This window comes from Lathamus discolor, chromosome 1 (genome assembly GCF_037157495.1).
Source record: "Lathamus discolor isolate bLatDis1 chromosome 1, bLatDis1.hap1, whole genome shotgun sequence".
Taxonomy (NCBI): domain Eukaryota; kingdom Metazoa; phylum Chordata; class Aves; order Psittaciformes; family Psittacidae; genus Lathamus; species Lathamus discolor.
The window spans coordinates 96547316-96573915 of NC_088884.1; the positions used below are offsets into that span (position 1 = coordinate 96547316).

The following is a 26600-nucleotide window of genomic DNA, read 5'->3' on the forward strand; positions in this document are numbered from 1 at the left end:
TTTACTTCTGTTACTGATTTGATGACAGAATGGGGAAATATTTTAGTTAAAACCTGAGCCCCAGTACTTCTGTGTTGTTAGCATCAGAAAACCTGGGGACTCTGAGTGGGTAATAACACTTGGACAATTTAGGACAGGTCCAACAGAAGTTTTATTTACTGTCATTGGAGGGAGAAAACATTTTCCAGCTCTCTCCCTCTGCTCCCCTGTTCCCTGCCTAGGAAAAAAAGAAAGGTGACAAAACTGAGTTATTTCCATGTTTACAAAGCCAGGTATCCATTCCTGGGAGGGATGGACTCCTTAAGCAGCTTGCTAACTGCTACAATTCCAAGAAGGAATCAGACAGAAGCTGACCATATGGAGAGGGAGCTCTCTGTAGAGCCTGTGGGGGTGGCATACCCAGTATTAGCTCAGAAGTGAGGAACTGCAAACAATCACACACTGTTGGCTTTCAGTCAAAAGGAAGGTTCTTTTAGTGAAGATAACTTTGTAGCTAGGCATCCCAATCTTAAATATCAGTATTTTTGCCACCAAATTAGTTAAAACAAAGTTTGAGACCTTCTGTGAGTGAAAGTATTTCAGTGAAGTTTACCTTTGAAGATCTTGCCATCATAAAATAACTTTTTCATCCACAACTAAGGAGTTACCTTCTAATATATGAATACATAGGTTTTCTGCTGTGCTTTTGGCAAAATGACATTGAAATGCTTCCTTCACTTTTTTTTAGCTGTACTATGGGAAATAGAAATCTGCTTTGTTAAACTTCATTTGGTTTTCTCAGAATGTGGAGCACTCTATAATGTGATAAACCAGTAAAAAGTGCCAGGAAAAACTGGGCAACTTGTTTAGACTTTCCTTCTCTCCTTCCATTTTAGCTTGAACTTGTTTAGTTCTGATATATATTTAAATTTCATTCAGTAGGTAGAAAATCAGTCTCAACTGGAGGCCTGAGATTTGTAGAGAATCTGTTTTTCCTTTCACTGCAGCATTAGGATGTACAGGATAGCTTAGGTCACACCTCAGTAGCCCATCAGGTATTTGAAATTATCATCATATTATAATCTCTTTTAGCCTTAGCATGCTGTTGATGGAAGCTCTTTTAGCCTTAGCATGCTGTTGATGGAAGAGTATCCTCTCTCCTAAGTTACTGTTAATGGAGCTTTAAAATGCGGAAGTTACCACTAAATACTAGTAAGTCTAGTATCTCAGTCAATGTGAGACACTGCATCCAGCAACAGAGAACATGTGTTTTCAAGAAGTGTAAAAATGGAAGCCTGTTTTCCTTGATCCCTGCACTGCGGTAATTTCAGCTTTTCCTTTATTCCATTTGAAGTTTATAATTCTGTAATGTTTCCTGTTGCCCAGCTATCCCTTTCCAGCCAGTAGCCTGGGCTCGTTCTTGTGTCCCTTAATTAAGAGTACATATTTGCCTGGCTAATGAGCATATGCATTCATGTTGGCCACGTGGAAGACACAACAACTCTTTATGTCACACTCGCCTTTCCAAGTTGGAAACCCATTTAATATGGGTATTTTCCCTTTATCAGTTTTTCAGACTGTATTTTTTTTTTTTTCACAGAACTTCTAGAAATTTTAAAATTTTTGATCTCTCTATCCTTCTCTCAAACTGGGTTAAAATTGGCTAGCAAATAATAGCTTACTAAGCAAAATAAGCACAGAATGGAGTTCCCAGAAAGTTTTGGGAAGCTGACTTTAAAGCCATAGCAAGCATCAGTCCTGCAGCTCTGTTGTAAAAGTGGTGGCAGAAAAATCTGGAGGAGAAGTAGCATCATTTCAGTTTGCCGGTTGGAAGTTGATAGATGAAAAATTTTGTTAGTCTACAGCTAAAAGTCAAATCTGAGACCTGAAACCATGTGAGGATGTGTGGTTGATAAATAGACTGTACACAAAAGTGAAGGACATAAATACCTGTTTTTCCTGGTTCTAGATTGGTTGTGCTTGAGAAGCAGACAATTCAATTCTTTGAAACCTAATCTGGTCTAATTTATGTGATTTGTGTAATGTTCCATTAGTTGTTTAAAGAGGCAAGAGGTTTAACATTAAAAACATAAATATCCCCTTAAGGGGGTGGAGCTCCTTAAGGTACTGTAAAGATTAAAAGTTATAAAAGCAGAAATGAAGAAAAGGAGAGGAAAAAAAGGAGACCAGACAACTTAAAGAGAGCTTGAGAGGGCACTTGTTAAGATAGAGAGGTAGTAGAGAAGAGATGTGCAGGAGGAAGGTACCTGTGCATTGAGGAGGTAAAACATGGGGAAATGTTCCTCCCTTCCTCAAGAATAGATTTCTTTATCCATGTCTATTTTTATTAATACATACAACACAACTGACTAGCTAAAATGCTGTTTATTGGCCTGTCATTCTGTAACTTCTTGGCCTAAATATCTTGTGCACATACCACAAATATAAAACTCTTCGGTTAATATTTCTTTGGCAAAACCCCAACTCATCAATGAAATACTAATTTGTTTTGGCAAGTTCTGCTTTTAAAAATTATTATTACTGGATTACATTTACATAAACACTGGAAGATAGCAATAAATGTGATATTTTTGTAACACATTGTCTGCTTAAGTCTTCCATAACTTGGTTGACTTTTATTATTTTTCCACAGGAGTTATATCTGTATTATTTACCACTTTATCTGCCAAAGTAGTTGCCACTTCTAACTCCCAAGTTTTCCTGAACTGTAGGGATTTGTACCTTTGTACAAGAGCAGCTTGTTTAATGCCCACACAGTCTTAAAAACACCATTGTCAGGAAATCTGAGGAATATTTCAGGACAATTGTATTGTTGGCATCTGTTTATAGTAATTTACACTTGAATGATCGATCTACTGATCTGTTTCAGTGGGGTGTGGAGTGCCCTGTCAGGTGTAACAATGTATCTAAAATAATAGCTTCATGCCATGTTATGTGCCAGTAATTGTATCTGATTAAGAAATCTGTAGCAATGGGATGTGCCAGACCTTCTGGATGCTTTAAAGTCCCTTAGATATTTTCATTTTAGATTATCTTGACCCTGAGTACATGATTTTGTACAACAGACAAGAACAGAGCCAATGGAACAGGGCATGTCATATTTCTGCTAAACACGTTTCACAGCACTACCCTGATTTATATACTATTTCCCCTTTTCTAATTCAGAGCTAATCAAAGTCTTGACTGCTTTACAGATACAAACTGCTGCTTTATTTATTCATTTTTTTGTCAGTGGTACTGAGATACTTTGAAAGAAGAAAAAAACCGCACTTATTTATTACCCACATAAGCTGCATACCTAATCAGATGTGGAGCCTTTACATTCTGTGTTCTCTAGCTTCTACCACTGATAAATGCAGTACAGACCCAACTAGTGCTTTAAAGGCAGTTCCTCTCACTTTTTTAACTGCTGCTTGTGTTCTAGGTGATAGCTGTATGAAAAGGAATGACACAGAGAATAGTCTTCTGATCTGCACATTCCTCATGGGTGCATTACACAGAAAATAATGCAAGTGTGTACCACGAAGTATGTATGTTACGTTGCAGTTCCACAATGGATCACTTGGCATTAGGTCCAATTGGGTGAAGATGACTCTTATTCATTGGCTTTTTTGTTTCTTAGCTAACATGGAAGCCAGAGAGAATGCTCTTCCTCCAGCCTCTCCACTCTGAGTATCTTACTGTTATAAGGATTGTGACTTGACTTGAAGAATGCCTGCTAGGCACTGGCTGTGCTTAGAAGAGGAAATATTACTGGTGACAAGTGAAGGGTTATTCTAACATAGGCAAAATAACTCAGTGTCCTTTCCAATATGCTGTATAATCCATTTTTATGCCACCTCTGCCAACTCTGAGAAAGAAGGAAATATTTTCTTACACTAGAGTTTTAGTGATCCAGTCATCAGAGATGTTACTGGATAAACATCTGCAGGTTATCTCTGAAAATTTCATGAACTCCTAATTTAAAAACTTGAGTGAAACAAAGGATTCAAATATTTAGGGGATTTATGATTTTATAATCTGGAAGTTTAAATTGAGTAGGTTAACAAAATAGGTTAACAACTAGGCAAGCCAGAAATGTATTGTGAAGGCAGAGTGACACTAAATGTTATTTTTAATTGGCCTGGATAATGTTCAATATGAGAGCAAAACCTTTCTGTGTATTTCTGACAGTTGTGTTATATATAAAGATGGACATTGCCAGTCACTCCTCATACAGCTGTATAAATGGGATTAAGACAAGCACTCCGTTACTGGCTGTCTTTAGAAAGGTGATGTGATGGTTGATAACTAGTCATTTTGGGGTGATACTAGGGCTGAGGTTCTGACTGATTTCCTGAGTGATATGATGCTATGTTTACTGAAGTATTTTGATTTTAAACCCACTTTCAGATATCAGTTCTTTAAGTGATAAAAAGAATGTTATTGTTAACATGCTTGGGCTTAAAAGTTGACACTCTTCTGTTCTTTGATCACGCAAAATGCTAATGTATTGGAGGTATATAGACACAAGTATTTTCTGTATAATTATGATCTATGCTATAGCTGCCAATTTGATTTTTATGTAAATGATGGAGTATGATATTGAGAAGTATAAGGCATTCCGACAGTGACAGCTTTTAAAATAGGAAAATATTTCACTAACTTAGAGTTCCTAGTTCATATAATTTTGTGCATGTTAATTCACTGACCATCAATATTGAGACTTCTATGCACTAATCAGAAGAAGAAATTAAAAAATACAAAAAAACAAAAAAAAACCTCTAAAATTAGTTGAAAAGAAACTACAATGCTTTTGTTCTTGTTGTTTATATATTAAAGAGTTTGAAGCTGAAAAACACAAAACACCGCGTGGATAGAAAATAGAAAACTTTCAGTTTCTTGATACTCAGAACTGCTACCTTACTGCATTTTCTATTTGTCTGCGCTATAGAAAATAGGATCAGCAGGCCAAAATTTAATTTTTTTGTCCCTCTAAACTTTGTGTGTATTTTCTGGGTGTGATTAACAAAAAACTTGGATATGATACACAAAAGCTAAATATTTGGTAGACCGGTAGTGAGTTCTGTCTGAGAAAAGTGTGATCTTCTAGGATGCATCTCTCTTTGAAACTTGCCTGAAAGGGAGACAGATGTTTGAGAGAAAATGGTAACTAAAAATACAGTTATAAAAAAGTTGATCTTAGTTAACTATTTTTAACTGTACAATTAATTAATAATTAAATACTATCAGTACAAGCATATGTAAACAAATTGTTCAATGTAACAGAATAAATCATGACTAATAGTTCAAGGCCTCCTGTCTACCTGCCTTTTCCTCAGAACACACCTTTTCTGGTGTTGTGTTTAGGCGCAAGTCCATTAGTTTTATTATTCAGGTGACAGCAGCATCTGCTTCTGCGTGCAAGTAGGAAGTGAATGTGTGGGCTTATGTCTTTCTTCAAAGAGGAATGAACTTCCTTTGTATGTGGCAGTGAATGTCAGTACTTTAAAAAAAAAATAATTACATCAACTTCTGTAATAAATACTGTAACTGGGTTAAGTTTGTGTTGCTAGGTATTGAAAAATCTATGTGAAATATAGATACTTTATGAATTTGATATATAATTGTGTTGGAGAGACTTCTTAAATTAATAGAGGAGAAATGGTTATTTTATTTTGTGCAGGAGGTTCATTCCAATAGATTGAACTTATGTATGTGCTGGAATCTTACCTTGTGCTGCAGTCATGCCTCTAAACTGGAATACCTCCACTGTTAAGAAATCAAATGTGCAAACTCTGTATGGTGATGCTGAAGTGGCTTGGGGGTTTTGAAGGAAATGATGTTCATATGACATTAGTGTGTAATTTCCCAAGAAGCAGGAGTAGCCTAATAGTATTCCTCTGTCTGTCTATATCTGAATACCAGTAGTGATCAAAGAGCACCAAAATTGTCTTTGTCTTACAGGAAGAGCTTTCAAATTAAAAGAGAAGCTTCATACTCTTTCAGTTTCCTTAACATAAAATCGGTTGGTTAAGGAAGAGCAGGGAAGCACACTCCTGTCTCTTTTGGTCTGAGCAGGTAGAAGGTTGGAGTCCTGAAAGTTCTTTCTTGACTTCCATTCTCCAGTGCTCACAGGAGGGAGTAAGACTATTTTTTTTTTTAAGTTGTTAACTAGCAAAGGATCTCCGTACTCAAGTTAGAGTAGAACCTAGCAGCAGGAGCTCCCAGTGAAGGAGGTGGACAGAGAGGAGGAAGAGGCTGGGCAGTTTCCACTCTGTCCTGTGGTTGTGAGGGTTGTGAAATGCTTTGTTTGGGTTCTCCAAAGAAAGGATGATGACCTCCTGCATCATTCTGAGGTCGCTGCCCTTACGCTCTCCAGGATCCTTTGGCACTTGGCCATGGATAACTGTCCTAGGTTTAGCTGTAGCAGTCACTTTTTTCTCCTTCTTAGTAGCTGGTGCAGTGCTGTGTTTTTGATTTTTGGCCTGGGAACAGTGCTGATAACATCGATGGTTTTAGTTACTGCTCAAATGTTTGGTCTGACCAAGGACTTTGTGAGTCTCATGCTCTGCCAGGGAGGAGGGGAAGCCAGGAGGAAGCAGAGACAGGACACCTGACCCAAACTAGCCAAAGAGGTATTCCATACCACAGCATGTCATGCCCAGGATGTAACTGGGAGTTAGCCGGAAGGGCACTGACTGCTCAGTCAGGTTCGGTCGGCAGATGGTATTGTATTCTCTTCCCTTGTTATTTCCTTTATCATTATCATTATTGGTGGTAGCAGTAGTGATTTGTGTTACACCTTAGTTACTAAACTGTTCTAATCTCAACCCATGGGAGTTGCATTCTTTTGATTCTCCTCCCCATCCCTCTGGGAGCGGGGGGATGGGGGGCGGGGAGAAAGGGTGTATGTTGTCGGGGGGAGTGGATTGCGTGGCTAACTTGATGACAGAGTTTAAACCACGACAATAACTTAGACCTTCTGCAAGGAGTAACGGGGCAAAAGGAGCTTTGGGGGAGAAATGAGAGCATTGGGTCAAATAGAATAATGTATAAATTAGTGCATGAGATCTAGTGTGTGGGTAAAACACCAAACAGGCAATTGTTGGGTCTTGTGCATAGTCTAAAAATCTGTTTCTGCTTTTTATAGTGGTAGTTCTTTAGGGGCATGCTATCTAATGATCTGCAGTGTGCTTGCTTATTAGTTTAAAAATAGTTCTTTGCACTGTAAATTGCATTTATGTAAAGCTCTGCTTCTGGGTGCCCCAGTTTCAGTATGAAATTTCTGTAGATGTTAAGGCTGTTAAGTTTAAACACTGCTTAGCTCCTAAGGTGATATGTATAGAACACTTCTACAAAAGAAATGGCAAATTTTATTCGATAGCAGTGATGTATAAACCTGATTTGACTTGATATTGTCGTTTTCCACCTAGTGCTTTATGAGGTGATGCAAAGGTATTTCTGAGTTTTGTGAAGGAAGTCTAGAGGATCAGTGACAGCAATGGTCAGCAAATTTGGGCAGAGTGGTCAGGGAGCAACCAGGTGTTTTTTTGTTTCAGCAAGGAACTATTGATAACCTAACTTAAAGTAGTCAAGTAAGTGCTTGAACTTCTCATAATCATTCGGTATCTTTTTTTATGAGCAGATAATCTCTGGCAGTTTTGCTTTTCCCGCACTAATGCTTCATAAGCAGCTTCAAGTAAGAAATTGCTGGCTTGTGAGCTCAAGATATGTGTGTATTAACAAAAACAACTTCAATATATATTACTACTTTGACCCAAATATAGTACATGTATTTTAGACTTGTATGAAAACTCTAGTAATATGATAAACAGAGAAATTAACATTCTCAGGATTGAAGTATTCCTTGTGGATTAAGAAATTGTTTTAACTTCTCCTCATTTCAAACAGCATAATTAGTGGCTTTTTTGAGAGCTGCCTTTCTATATAACTGAGCAGAATTAATTCTTTTGAACGGTAAACCTACAGCTGTGATTTCCCAGATTCCAAGCCAGCCTCACCTTCTGCTTTTCCATTCTTAATAATAGCTTTCTTAAAAATAAATCAGTAGCGAAAGTGAAATTTTAACCAGTCATCCTGACCCTATCTCAAGACTGGTCAAGCGAGATGGGTCAACTTGACCATCTGCATCAGATGAAAAAGCACAGTGCACAAAGGTAAATGTCACATGTGTTTTGATGAACTGACATCCCCAAGCAGTCTTGCTCCGTCCCTGAGATGCTTCACATAAACATTGAACAAGAAAGGCAACAGAGTGAAATGATGAAAAACCAGCTTGCAAGAGCCCTCTGGGCAGATGAGCAATTGTCCAACATCACCCTCTGAGACCTCCCAGAGAGCAGAGACCAGAGACACTACATTGATTTTTGGCCATCCTTGCCAGTGGCTGCAGATGAGTCAACGAAACTTAACGGTTCATGTTAACAGAGGTTGCTGACAAATCTACAATAATCAGCATGGAAACTTGACCTCTGTATTTTGCCAAGAGGAGATCATAGACCAATTAAGCCAGTGTAATCTTTGTACCTTACCTAGGCTGAAAGCCAAATTGAAAAGGCTCATGGAAGTCAAAGATGCCAGATGGCATAACAGCTGTTTAACATAAACTTTGCAGTCACCTTCTTCACTACAAGCAGTTTAGACAGGGGATGACAATTGATAAAATTACCAATGCCAACGTGACATCTCAATAGCAGGTGTGTAGCTGGTTATTAGAAGAATGCGGGAATTAGCTTTTCATGTACTCATGGGAAAAGCAGAGTTGCTTATTTGATTTTGTATCTGAAGGATAGTTCCATCCTGCCTCATTTCACCAGGCCTATCAGGATATGGTTAAAATGTCCAGAATTCTTGAAATTGATCCATATATTTCTTAGCCCTACAAATGCCATTTATTTATTTTATTAGTTTATTTCCTATTGACTCTAATCTTGAATCAGAAATCTGCAGCTTCCTTTAAGACCTGGGTAATGTTATTAATATGAAGGGTATCTGCTGAATACTGCTCTAACTTTTGCAGTTCATCTGGATAAAACAAATCCATCTTGTTTTCTGCCAAGGTGGGGAAAAAAAGCTGATGAATCATATAAGCGATCTACTGCTACAATTTTGCCAAATTAATAAACCCATAAAATTATGGATAAATTATGGGTTAAATTGTGTTTGAGAATTTTTGAAATGTAGCTTTATTCATCACCAATTTTCAAACAGAGCTGCTTACATGTGAAGAAGGTCTATTTTATCCTTCTTTTACTGTGGGAAGTTAATTTCTTACAAATAGATTCTGAAGTAACAGTCTGTTTTTCTGATCACCACTGTGATAAATAATGAAGAATTAGGTGAGATTGAGATGTCTAGGTTCAATTCAGTCTACTGCAGTCTAAAGTGTTTTGGTCTGGAAATGTCTGTATAGTTGGTAAATAAAGCTATATTGCTGCACATGCTCCAAAAATTTAGAGCTCTAGCTGACAGATGCTTAAGGTCATGTAAGTAATAGGCACTTAAACAGTAATTCCTAAAGTTTAAACCTCTAAATCTGCTGTAAGACCAAATCCATTAGGCCTTGTGATCCTTAAGCCAAAATGAACACTGACAAATAACGCTGAGTTCAACCTGAAATGTAGCAAAGGAAGAGGTTTTCCCAGCTCTCACAAAAACAGAAAACCTTCCAAGAAGCAGAAGGCCAGGCTAAGGAATTTCACTGGTGAGAGGAGAAGGGACCCACCACATCTTTTAGCTATGAAGATGTCATGACTGCACAGCCTACAGGGCTATTGACTGGACCGTCCTCACTGCTCCTTCTCCTAACATGTCACTGAATAGGAGGAAATGCAAACTGGGGTTTGAAGAGTAACAATAAACTAGAGGAAGCCTGGTTCTGTAGGCTCATTGAAGGCAGTCAGAGCTTCGGGGATTACTTGTGAATTTTACAGTTAAATGAATACCTAAAATGCACAGGTAGCATTGGCAGTAGGGACCCGAAGGCAGGAGGTGGCTCTAATCCAATCTGGAGCCAGACTGATGGCCTACTAAGGTATTTGACTTCCTGAATAATAAAGGCTATGAAGTTTGGGGGTATTTTAATTAAATTTGGTTCACTTACAGTTACTTTACTGTAGTAAGAGGCTATCTTTTGGAAAAAAATGTAATCTAAATTTTTCCAGTGAACAGCACTTGTAGACATGGAGACAATCAGATGGTCTGCATACGATTCTCTGTTCATGTGAGGCTGAACATAGGTAGTTCTTAGATACAGTTTTCAGTAAAGAAAGCTCTCCCTACTTAACCAAAAATTTTAACAGGCATTCTGCTTGTTTCTAGACATGAATTTACAGGACTCATCATCATCAAAAACACAAAAGAGATTCCCAGATGGGAAGAGGAAGGAGAAGCCTGAAAGACTTTTGCTTTCCTGTCTGGAGTGGTATAGAAAGGCAGAAAAAAGTAGTAACTCACCCTCACCAGTAAGTGGATTTTTAATTTTTTTTTTCTCCTTTAGACTTCCTTCTAGACTTTACATTAAACTGTAGCAATTCAAAGAACTACAGGTATGTTCTTTCTTTTCTCTGGTTATCAATGGCATCCTTGCAATAATAAAAGTGAAAAGAGTGATTCACTCTGATGATGCAGTAAGCTTTAATATGCTTCTTTTCCTTTAATTTCCTGTAGAGTTAATAGGTATCGGGGGCAAGAGATGAGAGCTTTTGCACATGTGCATTTATGTTTTCAGCATTGCTTTTGTGTTCAAAAGAAAAATCACCATGGGACTCTTTATGTGATGATCTTTTGTTGCATCAATTGAGAAAAGGAGTAATCACTTGGGAATAGCTACTTTATACAAGTTCGAAAGACTCCCAAAAGAGAATAAAGTCATGCTTCTCTATATAATACAGCAAATGCCAGAAAAGATGGGTCATTGTCACTGCAAGCCACAGGACACATGAGGCGAAATGTAAACCTTGTGTAAATTCCACTTGAAGTGACTGGAATTATCAGAGGCTGAAACTAGACAAATCATCAGTGGACAAAAAAAAAAAATATTAAGAGCTCTTTTGAATATATGGCAGTTTCATATTAGTATGCACAAAGGCTATCAAAAGCTATCAACTCCCCAGCCAAGTGCTGATTAGGTAGGTTTCCTTTCTGTTCTGTAAAAGTACTGGGATAGGTTTCCTTTCTGTTCTGTACAAGTACTGGGAGAATATCACTAGCCACAGCCTAGGGGACCAGGTCCTTTTATGAAAAGGCATAGCGCAGTGTGGATCTGCAACATGACTGAGATCTCTCAACTTTACTATGCTAGGAAGAATAGATAATCATCATTATCAACTTGTTTGGGTTGGAGGGGACCTTAAAGATCATGCAGTTCCAACCCCCTGCTGTGGGCAGGGACACCTTCCACTAGGCCAGGTTGCTCAAACCCCTGTCAGTCCTGGCCTGGAACACAGGGTGAGGCTGGATTTTATTGCATGCTTCTACTTTGACATGAAGCTGTGTTTCTACCTAATTTGCTCATTTCTAGCTTTATGCATGTTCTATATAAATGCTGCCCCAAAATTAAGAGAAGAATTGGGTAAAAAGTAAATGATCTGCATACAGAGATCAGAAGAGAAATCCAGGAACAGGTAAGGGAGGAGAGCACAGATATATATCTATGGACATGGTGTTTCCCCAGTATTACATACAAGTAAGTCCTTGTAGGTTTTCTTATGGACCCTATTGTTCTAGTAGGATTTTCAGACCATATTGAAGTTGCTTAACTCATATTTTGATTGGAAACACCAGGATTTTTATCACTGATTTGGAAGTAAACAGAGGTTGTGTAACACAATGTGTAAGGTAGCTTACCAATTCAATATTAAGGAAACTATATTTTTAAATGCAGGAAACATTTAAAATGGAACAGATGCGTGCTTATTTCTGATTGTGTTTAGTCTTCTGCTATGAAGTCTTTGATTAAAAGTGATTCAAACCACAAACAAAATTGCTTGATAATTACTTCAAGCATCTTCTCACTAGTCTTGTGCGTGATCTCAGATAATGCTTTCTGCACTTTGCAAAGTCTTACTCCAGGAGGTCCCTGCCACCTCTCATTGTGTTGGCAGAAGAAAAGATATGAATGTATTTAGCAGCAAGACTCAGGAGTCTGCCTTCAGACCTGTCAGATATTTGAGTGTTTGTGTCTGTGTCTTCTGATAGCACTTTTCCCATTTGCTTCAGCTTTGGCACCCAAATGGACTCTTGAGTGCTACTAGCCTTACACTAGTCAAAGGATTCTAGGGAAGGATAATTTGTATTGCATTTTTCTGTAGATTTTTAGAGTGAAAGTATATTTTCTAGTTCTTTTCATCAGTCTTTTGGGAGTTTTGGCGTTTTCCTGCAAGAAGAGAACACTCAGAATGCCCTTCATAGGCAGAACAATGGCTGTTTTATAAAACAAGCAGGTTCAAAATGCTGGAACTTCTTGCTTAAGTGCATTTTCCTAAATGACAGCTTTGTGGCATTCATCTGCGCTTCACATGCTTTTGTAGAACTTTGTCTATATTCACATATGTAGCTCTCAATCTTCTCTCAAGTAATTAGTTTTAAAATACTCTATCACTTTTAATGTTGAGCTTAAGTCTACCTGCTGTAGTTGATTTCATGTGCAGTGTTAATCATAAATCCGATACTGCTGAATGAGCTTTATTTGTAGTGGATTGCATTGGTTTTTATTAGATTTTTTAGAAGACTCTTCAAGCTTATATTTGACTCTATTTAAATAAATATTTATGCTATTTACTGTTGTCCTGGGTTCAGCAGTAGCTGTCATTTTCTCCTTCTTAGTAGCTGGTGCAGCACTGTGTTTTGACCTTTGGCCGGGGAACAGAGCTGATAACACAAATGTTTTGGTCTGGCCAAGGACTTTCTGAGCCTCATGCTCTGCCAGGGAGGAGGGAAAGCCGGGAGGAAGCAGAGACAGGACACCTGACCCAAACTAGCCAAAAATGTATTCCATACCACAGCACATCATGCCCAGGATGTAACAGAGAGTTACCCGGAAGGGCTGGGAGGCACTGCAGGGTTGGACGAGGTATGGGTTGGTTCTCGGTCCGGTGGGGTTGGGCGAGTTATCGGTTGGCTGGTGCTGAGGTGTTGTGTTCTGTCCTCTTGTTATTTCCTTTATCATTACTATTATTATTGGTGGTAGTAGTAGCGATTTGTGTTAAACCTTAGTTACTAAACTGTTCTTATCTCAACCCGTGAGAGTTGCATTCTTTTCGATTCTCCTCTCCATCCCTCCAGGTGTAGGGGGAGGGCAAGAAGGGGGGGGAGTGAGTGAACGACTGCGTGATTTACGGCTGACTTTGTTTAAACCACGAAAACTGTTTACTTATATTAATTTTATTCTTTTGAAGAAATGAATGTGTTCAGGAAAAAAATGGTAGGCAGGGAAAGTTTGTCCAAGCATAAGGTCTCCAAGTATTGAATTTAGATAATAGATACAAGATTCCATTGCCTATTTTTATTTATTTTATCATTGTAATATTTGCTCCAATGGTTTCATTAATTCTTTAATGTAAAGATACAATGTATTTAGTACCTTCCTCTTATTGTGTACTAATCACCAGCTTACAATAAATTTGGCAGGTTAGTTTGATAAAATCTGCAGCAGTTACTGTGTTTTTTGCTATTGTGGCTCTACAGTTTTTGTCAGCAACAGAAGTGTTAACATATTACCCAGAGATTCCAGAAAACCATTACCTGTGCTTCTGTGTACATACGTGTGTGTCTGTGTGTATATATGTATACTCCTTGTGTAGAAAATGGTCTTCAGCGGTAACTTTGAGTGTTGTTTTCAACCCAGTTGGCTGCAGAGCATCCAGAATGAGAAGAATTAAGCCAGTACTACAGTTTGCAATAAGGACATTCCAAACTCCTTAAGGATTAAATGTAGTCTTCCTTAATCCCTGGGTTTTCCCCTGAATTATGCAATACTGGTTTCGTTAGGTAAATGCACTATGAATACATCCCCAGAAGTTGTATAATGAGGTTTGGTTTTATATGGTTGTTTTGGGAGCTCTATCTTTACATACTGTCTTCATTCTTCAAATGAGAATGTCATACTTCTTGTATAATTTTGGATGAAGATGTGGTTGACATCTTGCCATTTGTGGCTCTGTCATTATCTGTAATAGAACCTGGTATGAACTGTGCCCTAGTGATCAGACAGTCAACTGGCAGATTGCTAATCCTTTCTCATTTGTACTGCATTTCCTCCTACCTCAGTGATTATAAGGTTTATTTCCCTAGCTCAGTATCCATAATTTAAAGAACTACATTATTTCTCGGTATCACAGTGCTACTTGTATGAGGTTTTCTTCCTCTTCTTTTTACATGTGGGAAAATAAACAACAATTATCTTAAAGACTATAAGCTTCATTTGTTGCCTTTTACTAAATACAATAATGGAAAGTTTCTCTTGCATGTGTGTGTAAAATTCATCCAGATTGTTACTCTGTGCACACACATACAGCACATATAGGCCAGTTAACAGAGACATTCATTTTATACTAAGTTGCTTGTGTGATCGTACATAGTCACTGGAGATTATTCTGTGCTTTTCTGGGGCTGAGATTGTTTACAGTGAGCAATGAGAGAGGGCTAATCCTCCCTCAGAGCTCTCCATCTGCAGAAGCAGATGACTGTTCATTTCAGAAATTTGTCCTGATATAGGGCAAAAAGTGCATCTGCTTAATCACCCAAATGGTCCATTTTTATAAATGGATGCTTTCTTTTATAACTATCATGTACACATCCAAATACAGACACAAACTCCTCTGCAGTTTTGGTGATTGATTTCATTATTTTAATGGGTCATAATCCACATTATGAAATAATACAGATCTTTTAAGGTAAAGCTTTCACAAACCACTTTATTAGAATATGCTATTTAAAGTAGTAAGTGAAAACAGAACAGTTATTGCTTAACATACATATACATGTATTTTGTCTGAATAGCTCAACTGATAGACACCAAGCAACTGTTTATTGTAAAACATACGCAAAGAAAGAATTATACATGTAGCAGATATTGTCCCTGACATATACAAGAGGACACTATAGGTAAAATCCTTTGTTTGAAAAGCTGCTGCTAGGAACACTGTCCCAGTACCCTTCACTCTTTCATCATATGTACTTCATTCTCAACCTTTATTACCTGCAGGAGCAATGCATTTAGAGTTAGATTATGCAGTTAGACTAAGCCAGTACAGTGTTTAGCAGCAAATAGCCACTGGGAGAACATTCTAAAATAGAAGTGATGTGGATTTCTGAAAGAATTCTGGAAGTTTTTCCATATATTGAACAAATACTACAGTGCCATGCAATTTTTGTATTTTAAGAATTACAGCATTATTTCTCTATTGACAAGACAGGCCTCAGCCCTAAGCAGTAATAGGGCCTCTGAACTATAGTGCTGAGAGAGGCTACATGGAAAACAGTTTTCTATACTGTGAAACTTTTCAGCTTTCCAAGTTCTTCCCTCATCTTTCTTAAGGACTGGGAAAAAAGGCTTAATAATTGCGTGTGTGAGTGTGCTTAGAAGTTGGCTTTCATGGACAGATGAGTATAAAAGAGAAACAAGATGAGGCAAGTCTTAAAAAAAACCCCAAACCCTCAAGCACACCAATATGTGATCATCAAGTACCTGTGCTTACATCCCAAGTCAAGCTCTTAAGTTATTAACACAGTTTGCCTTTTTTCCTGGTGGATGTTTTGTCAAAGCTGACTTTGACTGAAATGTTTCATTTTTGAAAACCAGGCATTTTTCCAACAGCCATGGTTTCATTAAAGCTTTTCCATTAGAAAAGAAAAGGTTCAGTGACTAGCTTCTAAGTGTGGACTTCACAGTATCAGTCTTACAGTGCTGGTGAGGAATGAACAACAGTTACAAAGGGCTCGAGGAATGTAGTGTACCCACCAGCGCTCTGCCTGTATCATATGTGGCACACAATAATGTAGAAATATCATAACATGATTAATATTTCATATCTTTCCTGGTATAAAATATTAATTTGGTTATTCATTCACCTTTAATGAGCTAAATTAGAATAATGTTTGAAACAGTTTAAAACATTAGCCATGTTTACTTGTCTTATAACCTAAACACCCATTAAAGGTTCCGTATATTAAGCTGCCGTAGCCAAGGTTTTTTGACAGATTCCCCTCCTCCCCATAGGTCTTCTGCTATTAGTAATATTTGAACTTATATTTTGCTTATTTATATGAAAAATTAAAAGTAGCAGAAAAAGCTATATAGAAGTGCTGTCGAGACTGTGGAAAACACAGAAGAACAAGCTGTCATTCCTATTCCTTGTCTGGAGCAGACACACAAAACTTCCACTTCAACTACTCCTACAGTCACGAAGTGAGACTACCCGACATAGCCACTCCAAATGACAAGGAGGCCTGGCTTCATTCATTAGGTGCAGCCACAATTTAGGCTGAGGTGGTAATAAAGAATAAAAGCACTCATTTTCCATCAGGCATACTCAAAGGAATGTGAAAAGTACAGGATGAAATTTTCAGAACAAAATGAAGTGCTGTAAAGAAAAACATAATGGCAACTGGAAGAGTAATAAAGAATAAGGGGATGCCAGGTAATTGGCATCAGAAGGCAAAAGGGCATGAAAAAGAAACAGAAAAGAGTAATCAAGATGAAAGAAGCACATGTTAAGACATAAGGCACCAAGTACTAGTCTTTAAATGTTACCTGTGAGTTCTGTCAGATATATCTGAAGGGGAATGTTTTATGCAGTCATATTTTCAACTTTATGACTTAGTAATTACATAGCCTGACTGCCTCAGAAAAGCGAATTAGAATACAGTATTTAAACTACTATGAGCCACTATCTCATCTGCCAGGTGTTAGGCATTTCGTAGTAGCTTGAGGACTCTATTTATATGTATTATATAGCTTTAAATATTGTACAGATGTGAATGCAATTACATCATTTTAAATGTGCACATTCAATGAGGCATCTGCGTTTTTCACAAACATCATAATTACATGAAAGGGAATTGTGAATGAATCCTTGGATTTGTGATTTTAACATAAATATGTGGTAAATATTGTTAACGCTCTGTTAAGCAGGACAGGGGCTAAATACAGTAAGTGTTGAGATGTTATTTCCAAATGTTTTGTGTTAAATATCTAATCAGCATGGAAGATTCCATCTAAATCTCAGCAATATAAAATGAATTGCTTTCAGTTTATCTTCTACTTTATTTTTCAAAGAAAAATGCAGTACATTCTACTAAAAAAAAAAAAAAGAAAATAATCACTTCTCATCCCCAAGTTTCTAACTCTTCTTCCCCAAGAAATGGCTTTCAGTGTCTCATTTTTATTGAAAAGATTGAATTGAATGCAATTTTAATGGTGCAGTTCTATAATGTAATGGGTCTGTTTAAGACAAATGGGCACCTTTTTATAAACAATTGAAAACAATTAAATGCAGATACTTGTATTTTTCAGGAAATGTTAACATTGCATCGCTATCACCTGGCAGCCTCTGGCACAGGCATGGGTTGTTGAAGTAGCTCCTTCCTGCCATCCTCCCGAAAGAAGATCACAACTGTGTCCGCGGTCTCTTCTCAAATGCTATTTTAACTAGTATGGAATAAAGGCAGTTGACCACACAGCTGGTCTTGTGTTTCACTAGGAAGGTGTATCCCTTCTGGATGTGAACAGTGTATTTCTGCGTGATCTCTTCTGACTGTTCTGTTTTGGTTATTTACTCCTGGTTTGTACTGGAATGGAATAGGCAGAAGTAGATAGTTAGCTGGTCTCAGATGGGCAATTCTTCTGGGCTATAATTTGGCCTTGTTAAGGTCAAGCGTTTATTCAAACCATCTGCAGTGGTTTTAAGCCTAAACCTGCAACCCTCTTGTTCTGAAAGGGACTACGTGTGTTCATATCATTTGATAGAGCAAAGAAGCAGACTGGGGCAGTTTTCTTGTCTGTTTCAGTAGTTAGATGTGATCCTCCAGGTGGGACTTGATGCCAGTGTAACTGCAAGTGTAATTGCTGTGTATTTACTGTGTTTATTAAATATCAATACAGCATGACTGAGTTTATATCCCAGAGCTTCACTTTAGAGTGCCACTTACATGTCCCTTGTTGTGTTGTGTCACACTGTTTGAACAGAAGATGTCTGCTTCAGGACTGATCTTTGACCAATATACCTATCTCTGTTCTGGGGAGAAAGGCTTGGACTAAGCCCTGTGGGAAGTGTAGTTTTATTTGCTTTAAAAATCCCAATGACTAGGTATGTTTTCTCATGATGTAATGATCTGTGGTGGTACATTTATACTGGCGAAGCCATCCTTACTGAGACGGGGCTTTTCAAGTGTAGGTTACATTACAAGCAATGTTCATCAAAATACATAGTTTTTAAGAGTTTAAAAACATTAATAAATTATTTATCTCAGTTTTTCCAAAATTTGCATTCAGGACAGAATGTCATCAGAGCATGTTTTTGAAAACCTGATTTCAAGCTAAAAAATGGCTGTAATTAGATAACTAAATAAACACATGGTTTTCCTGAAAAGCAAGCAGCAGAACACACGATTTTTTATTTTTTTTTTTAATTACTTAGATCACTGTAGCTCTAAGGATAGAGCTATGGAACAAGTTCCTGAGGAATTTGTATCTAAACCTTGTACCACTCTCAGCTCAAGACTGTTATATTCATACATCTGATTGGTTATTTTGAGCAGAGAATAAAATTCCAAACCACCTATGTTATTTTTATTGTAATGTTTTTTTGTTTGTTTGGGGTTTTTCTATTGTTGTTTTTTCTGACAAGTTCAGCACATCCTTCTGAGGAGAGAGTTATTATTACTACTGTAAAATCATTTAGAATGCATTTGCATGGCTTAATTGACCTTGAATAATGCAAACTGTTCCACTCTGGCTGACATGAGATGGAATGAAAAGGCAATGAGACTTGCATAATCTTCCTATTAATTCAAACTGCCAAAATGAAAGGAAAACTGACTTAGAATTTGTCTCTAACTCACTTCCCTGTTCCCCAGTGACACAAAGATACAGAAGGAATCCGAAAAGAATTTGGTTAGCTCTCAGGAAGGAGCAATCATGCCTAATTTTAAGACGTTTAATAATGGCAGACATATTTTGTGGCTCATGGAGCTCTCCTTTATAATGGTTATGGTTTCACCAATAGTAGGTTATTTTAAGTTTATAGTAAATTTATTTATTTTTAACTCAGCAGCTTTACTTGTTGATTTGCTCATCTATTCATCCACAGTGTGCAAACCAGTCCTTTCCACAGCTCTGTCTGAGATGCTTGTGTTTCCCTCTAACTTGTAATGACAACTCTGGTCTTCAGCTAAAACTCTTCTCGAGTGCTTTCTTTGTAACCTTCATTTCTTTATGCTGTTGTTTTTCTCTTGGTGGTTTTATGTGATTACCTTAGATATTTTAAAGAGACATTGCAATTATGTCCAGTATTTCCTTTTGGAAAAGAGCTCTGGTTGGTAACTTCTCAACTTACTTTCCTCAAATGCCCCCACCATGTTTTGGGGATTTTTGGGGGGTTTGTGAGCTTTTAGACAGATGCTTTTCCATTTAAAGCCTGATAGACTGTGAAAAAACCACGCAGCTTTACTCTGATGCTAAATTTTTTTGTTGGGTTTAGTGTGGGTTGTGTTTCTAATTTTGAAGGAGGTATATCCTTGAAGTATATCCTTGGAGATTCATTGTGTACAGTGATTCTAACTGCATAGGTATAGTTGAGCAACAATAATCCAAATGTAAGTATTACTAGAATGCACATTACTGATCTTTCTGTTGCACAGCTACAGTGTCTGTGGAATGCATTACTTCTGCTGCAAGCCTACCTCTTTATCAGTCAGCTTCGGTCAGATGAAGTCTGGATATGTATTTCTAGACTTCTCATGTTAATCATCCCCTGATTACTTCTGGTTTTGTTTTCTCAAGTTAGTGATATTTTTTTCATTGCTTCTTTTTGTGGTTGTGTAGGCGAATAGTATAATTTATTGCATTTCCTTCGATGCAAAGCTCCATTTTTATAGCAGCAAAAGCCACTGGAGAGTCTGTAGGAAAAGTATGGCTCCATTGCAAGTCAAGTGTGGGAAGAGTCTTCAGAAGCTGATTGGAGTCATCTGCAAAGTTACAAACCTTCTTCAATTATTAGAGTTTCTTTGCAAAGAAGCTTCATTTTCCAATTCTGTAGTCTTATTAGAAGGTCGGGACTGTACTGGGGTTTCAGAGTGTACTTGAGAGGCCACTTCATGGTCCTTGTACTACATTCCCCATACCAGAGGCTGTTTGGGAATGTGAAACAGTGGAAATCTAGTGGCCTTCCCGTTTTAGGAAACAAAACACAGAATCCCAGCACATGTATTAATTTTGCTCTTGTACATCATTTTTTTTTTTAATTTGTTTTAATGTATTTCTAATTATTGTGAGTCTTCCATCATCCCTTTGCTGACATTTCAGTAAATGTTAAAGAACAAAGATTAAAGAGCAACCAATGCAAGTGTGACTTTAATTAAACCATTGAGCCAGGATATTTCATTCTGAATATTACTGAACTTACGTTATCTTGCATTTCATTGATTAACTGCATTTAAATGTAAATTTTGATTCCACATAGCCTATATTATTTTTAATCAAGATAGTCCTGTCTTAAAATGGAGCAATTTATTTCTGAATCAGTGATCAGCGTTAGCGAGAATACAGTATTTATTCTAGATTTTTTTAGCATACTCTAGATAATATAATGCCTTTTGATAGTGTTTCTGGATTTTTAAGCAAACACCGTGAGTCTGTATAAAGTGTAACTGTGACTACAAGTAAGCATTTTGCGGGACAGGAGGCTGAAATTACTGCTAATCAGGTATCTGATAGCTTCCTTAGCACATAAAAGAAAAGCATTTTTAATACATTCAAATAAATGGTTTATATCAGAAATGGTGATCATTTCAGTTCAATATATGAAAGGAATACATTTAAGTTCTCATTTTAAAGCAGCAGATTCTGTTTGAAAATTGTCCTAGCCAAAGAAGTATTTGAGCTCCCAAAGAGATTAACCAGCTTCTTTTGAGTAGTATGACATTTTTAGCATTTATTGTAAATTATTTGGAACTTTGCTTATTCTAATTCCTTTATTAGAAACCCACAGCTCTAAACCAAATAAACAGATTATTTATTCTGTCTTCTTTACCATAATATTCCATTCCTGTTATCCTGTGCCTCAACATAAATCAGTTGTCTAATTTGGTGAGTGAATGAAGAGTCCATTCTTGTTACATTTAGTGAAAAAAAAAGAAAAAAAAAAAAGCCAAAACAAAACTCTACAAATTTTATATAGTGGTTGCCTGGGTAAAGGAGTGGGGATCAGCGAGGGCAGCTATTTGCTTCAGTTCTTTTAAGAACAAGTACAATGCTGCCACTTGTGCGTTTGAAAATACCAAAAATACTGAACATGTGACTGGTGAGCAGTGAATGGCAAGACTGGGTCAGTACATTTTTATTTTTTTTTTAACTCTGCCCTTGTTCCCCCCTGTTTAAGTCCATGACAGTTGAAATCAAAGCTCCAGCAGCTCTGAATCATATCACTCCATTTATGGACAGTCTAGCAAAATGAATCTTTTCAGACATGAGTTTAAGGTTAATCTGTTTCAAGTACGGTCACTCATGGGTTAGTGCAGCCTTTGCATCTTGTACAGCTGAGTAAAAAGTAATCCCATTTAGGCTACTCCCACTTGGAACTCAACTGGGTGTTCATGCAGTTGAAGCATCTGTTGATGCTTTACACTGGTGTGTATTTGAATAGTATTTTCTAAATACTGAGGGTATCTTTGCAACATAGAATCATAGAATGGGTTGGGATTCAAAGAGATCTTAAAGATCATTCAGTTCCAACCCCCCAGCCATGGGCAGGGACACGTTTCACTAGACCAGGTTGCTCAAAGCCCCGTCCAGCCTGGCCTTGAACACCGCCAGGGATGGGGCAGTCACAGCTTCTCTGGGCAACCCTCACAGTGAGGAATTTCTTCCTAATACCTAATCTGTCATCTTCCCTCTTCAGCTTAAAGCCTTTCCCCTTGTCCTGTCTTTACATTCTGATGTAAAAAGTCCCTCTCCAGCTTTCTTGAGGGCTTTCTTTAGGTACTAGAAGGCTGTTCTAAGATCTCCCTGGAGCCTTTTCTTCTCCAGGCTGAACATAGCTTATCTCTTTTAATTTTGGACAGCTGGTGCTCATACCATGAGACAAGCTCAGTGAGACCCACATTATCAGTTGATGGAAACCATTCAGGCTAGGTTGGGGGGATGGCTATTAACCACCTTTGCTTCTTTCAAAGGACATGGTAGATTGAAAGCCAGTCAGGAAGCCTGTGTGCCTCGCAATACGCTTTCGTGAGACAAAACAATTAATGACCTCTTGCTTAGTTGGAATAGGCAGAGTAATCAAGCCCAGTGTATCACAAAAACAAATACAGTTCTTGAAATAATTGTCATGTGGACAATTACATGTAATGCAAACTCAGCTAATATGAAACATTATGAGCTCAGTAATATGAAAACATGTCAGCAGTTGATAATGTATGATTAATACTTGAATGTCATTAACTGCAGTAATGTAGATGTGATTTCAGTGACTGTATCTTTCCTAAGCTTGCTCTGTATATCAAGGTAAATATGGAAGAACATTTACTGAGTGGAAGTCTCTAAGCAGGGTTTAGTCATCCATACATCAGGAGCAACTTGGACCTTATGACAGATTAGTAGATCCTTGCCTGATGGTCAAAGGACCCTACCCAACTTTCTGAATGGCAGTGTATTCTAAAAATTTTTTTATGAGAACAAGAGCAAACATTTACTTCTGCTTTCAAGTGTACCATTTTGTATGCCTAGTCCATTACTAAGTCTGAATCCTTAGCCTTGCCCTTCAGGCTATAGCACCAATGTCTGTGTGTTGGGCCTTCTCTAGGCTGTTGATAGCCATGCTAAACTTTCCTTTTTACAAGCGACATCCCACCAAACTCTAGACATGACTTTTGTTTCAACTAGACTAGTAGCTTATTATCCTTATCATCATTTTTGCAGCAAACAGAGAAAAATAATAATTTCTAAGATACAGTTCATCTCATCCTGAGGTAGATGTCTGAAACAGGCCACATATATCACACAAAGTGTCTGTTTATCCTCAACAATTTTGGAGAGTGCTCAGGGTGATTAGCTCAAAAACGGATGCCTCTAATGCAACAGGATAAACCCAGGTGAGATAAATCTTAATATCCGTGGGTAGCTGCACTCTCCCTTAATAGCTTTAAATAAACAGACTGCCATGGCAAATGTATAATCACTTCCAAAATATTTATCACTGTACTAGTAGTTTTGACTAGAGAGACATATTTTTTCTGGTTTGAATATTTAGCTTCTTGTTTTACAATACTAACTGCACTGGAATGACGTATGTAAGTATCATATTGTTTTGCATAAGATTTGAGTCTTCCGGTAAACTAATTCTTAAAATACACTCTATATGCTTTTAAAGTTATCTCTTAATAATAATCCTGTCCCATCAGCAATAATTCTGTGAAGGTATCTAAAAGGCATAGCATTTTTCTTCAGTGCAGAAGTTGTTCTTTCATATATATGAAATGATAAATAAAATTCTCTCTTAAATCTAGGGGGTTTGGCAGCTTGCTATTAGAAATTCAGGTTCTTGCTACTCACAATGAAAAGAATAAAAATAGATATTTTCCTGCTGAGAAGTGTCTCTGGTGTCAGTGATGAAAGGATTGTTATCAGGGAACTGCAGAAGAATTATCTTGCAGCATTTGTTTAAATTTAGCCTATTTTATTGGCCTTTTGCACCTCAGAAGGACCTCTCAGATTATGGTGGGTTGAATTCTTGTCAAAGTGTGATAACCTCTCACTCACATTGAAATCAGTGACAGCTGTGTGAAACTCTGCTTCTACAAATGCAGGCAAATTTTGGGGTGCAGTCATCTTATACCTAGACGAGGTCATGGGATTTGAATTTTTCTCCTAGAAGTCTGTTGGCTAAACCACTCTAGATTAAAGGGAATGCTTGAGAATGTTGTGACATGGAATCACAGAATGGCTTGGGTTGGAAGGGTCCTTAAAGCTCATCTTGTTCCAGCCCCTCTGCCATGGACGGGGACACCTTCCACTAGACCAGGTTGCTCAAAGCCCCATTCAGCCTGGCTTTGAATGCTTCAAGGAATGAGACATGCCTCTGTAAGTACAGTTTTACAAATGTTCATGCTCACACATGTGTGCCCATGCTCACACAAGGCAAATAGTCTTTGAGGAGCAGAAGCCCAACTGAGCATTCACAGTGATAATATGCACACTCATATCCTTTTGGTAGGTATGGTCCTCGCATCTCAAGGAACAATTTGTCAGTGCATAAATAGCCTTGCTATCAGGTTCATAAGGAAAAATGAATACCAGCAGGTCAAAGGAGGTGATCCCGCCCCTCTAATCTGCTCTTGTGAGAACTCACTTGGAGTATTGCGTACAGTTCTGGTGCCCTCAACATGAAAAGGACATGGAACTGTTGGAACAACATGAGGGCCATGAGGATGATCAGGGGACTGGAGCACCTCCCTTATGAAGACAGGCTGAGAAAATTGGAGCTGTTGAGCCTGGAGAAGAGAAGGCTGCGTGGAGACCTCATAGCAGCCTTCCAGTATCTGAAGGGGGCCTATGAGAATGCTGGGGAGGGACTCTTCATTAGGGACTGTAGTGATAGGACAAGGGGTAATGGGTTAAAACTCAAACAGGGGAAGTTTAGATTGAATATAAGGAAGAAATTCTTTACTGTGAGGGTGGGGAGGCACTGGAATGGGTTGCCCAGGGAATCACAGAATCACAAGGGTTGGAAGGGACCTCAGAAGATCATCTAGTCCAACCCCCCCACAAGAGCAGGGTAACCTACAGTACATCACACAGGAACTTGTCCAGGCGGGCCTTGAATATCTCCAGTGTAGGAGACTCCACAACCCCCCTGGGCAACCTGTTCCAGTGCTCTGTCACTCTTACAGTAAAGAAGTTCTTCCTGATGTTAACGTGGAACTTCCTATGTTCCAGTTTACACCCATTGCCCCTTGTCCTATCACTGGATATCACTGTAAAAAGCCTAGCTCCATCATCCTGACACCTACCCTTTACATATTTGTAAACATTGATGAGGTCACCCCTCAGTCTCCTCTTCTCCAAGCTAAAGAGACCCAGCTCCCTCAGCCTCTCCTCATAAGGGAGATGTTCCACTCCCTTAATCATCTTTGTGGCTCTGCGCTGGACTCCTTCAAGCAATTCCCTGTCCTTCTTGAACAGAGGGGCCCAGAACTGGACGCAATATTCCAGATGCGGCCTCACCAAGGCTGAGTAGAGGGGGAGGAGAACCTCTCTTGACCTACTAACCACTCCCTTTCTAATGCACCCTAAGATGCCATTTGCCTTCTTGGCCACAAGAGCACATTGCTGGCTCATGGTCATCCTCCTATCCACCAGGACCCCCAGGTCCTTTTCCCCTTCGCTACTTTCCAGCAGGTCAACCCCCAACCTGTACTGGTACATGGGGTTGTTCTTCCCCAGATGCAAGACTCTACACTTGCCCTTGTTAAATTTCATCAAGTTTCTCCCCGCCCAACTCTCCAGCCTGTCCAGGTCTCGCTGAATGGCAGCACAGTCCTCTGGTGTGTCAGCCACTCCTCCCAGTTTTGTGTCATCAGCGAACTTGCTGATGGTGCACTCAGTTCCCTCATCCAGGTCATTGATGAAAATATTAAACAGCACCGGTCCCAGCACCGACCCCTGAGGGACTCCACTAGTCACAGACCTCCAGCTAGATTCTGCGCCATTGACCACAACTCTCTGCCTTCTTCCTTTCAACCAGTTCTCGATCCACCTCACTACTTGATTGTCAAGCCCACACTTCCTTAGCTTATCTGTGAGGATACCATCATCCCTCCACCTAGTCACTTCCTCATAGAAGGCTATAAGGTTGGTCATACATGACTTCCTCCTCATAAAACCATGTTGGCTGTTCTTAATGACCCCCTCATCCTTGATATGCCTAGTGATGGAGTCAAGAATAAGTTGTTCCATCACCTTTCCAGGGATGGAGGTAAGGCTGACCGGTCTATAATTACCCGGGTCCTCCTTCTTGCCCTTCTTATAGACTGGTGTGACCTTTGCCATCCGCCAATCCTCAGGCACCTCGCCCGTTTCCCACGACTTACCAAAGATGATGGAGAGTGGCCTAGCAATGACCTCCGCCAGCTCCCTCAGCACCCGTGGGTGCATTCCATCTGGACCCATCGATTTACAGATGTCCAGATTGCATAGCTGATCCCTAACCCAATCCTCATCTACCAAAGCAAACTCCTCCTCTGTCCTGACTCCTTCTGGGGCTATAGAAATCCAGGGCCCTCGGGGAGAGTCTGCAGGAGTAAAGACAGAGGCAAAGAAGGCATTCAGCACCTCTGCCTTCTTTATATCCTCTGTCTCCAGGGCACCCACTTCGTTCAGC

At 38.7% G+C, this 26600-nt stretch overlaps 1 long non-coding RNA gene across 1 annotated transcript in view; it reads left to right on the plus strand.

Annotated features, from left to right (window-relative positions):
• The window catches only part of LOC136007274 (uncharacterized), a 31419-nt gene extending 13679 nt beyond the window's left edge, over positions 1–17740 (plus strand). The window contains exons 3-4 of the long non-coding RNA XR_010609573.1: positions 10324–10466; positions 17519–17740. This is a non-coding gene — a long non-coding RNA (uncharacterized LOC136007274). The remainder of the gene's footprint in view (positions 1–10323; positions 10467–17518) is intronic.
• Positions 17741–26600: the final 8860 nt, after the last annotated feature.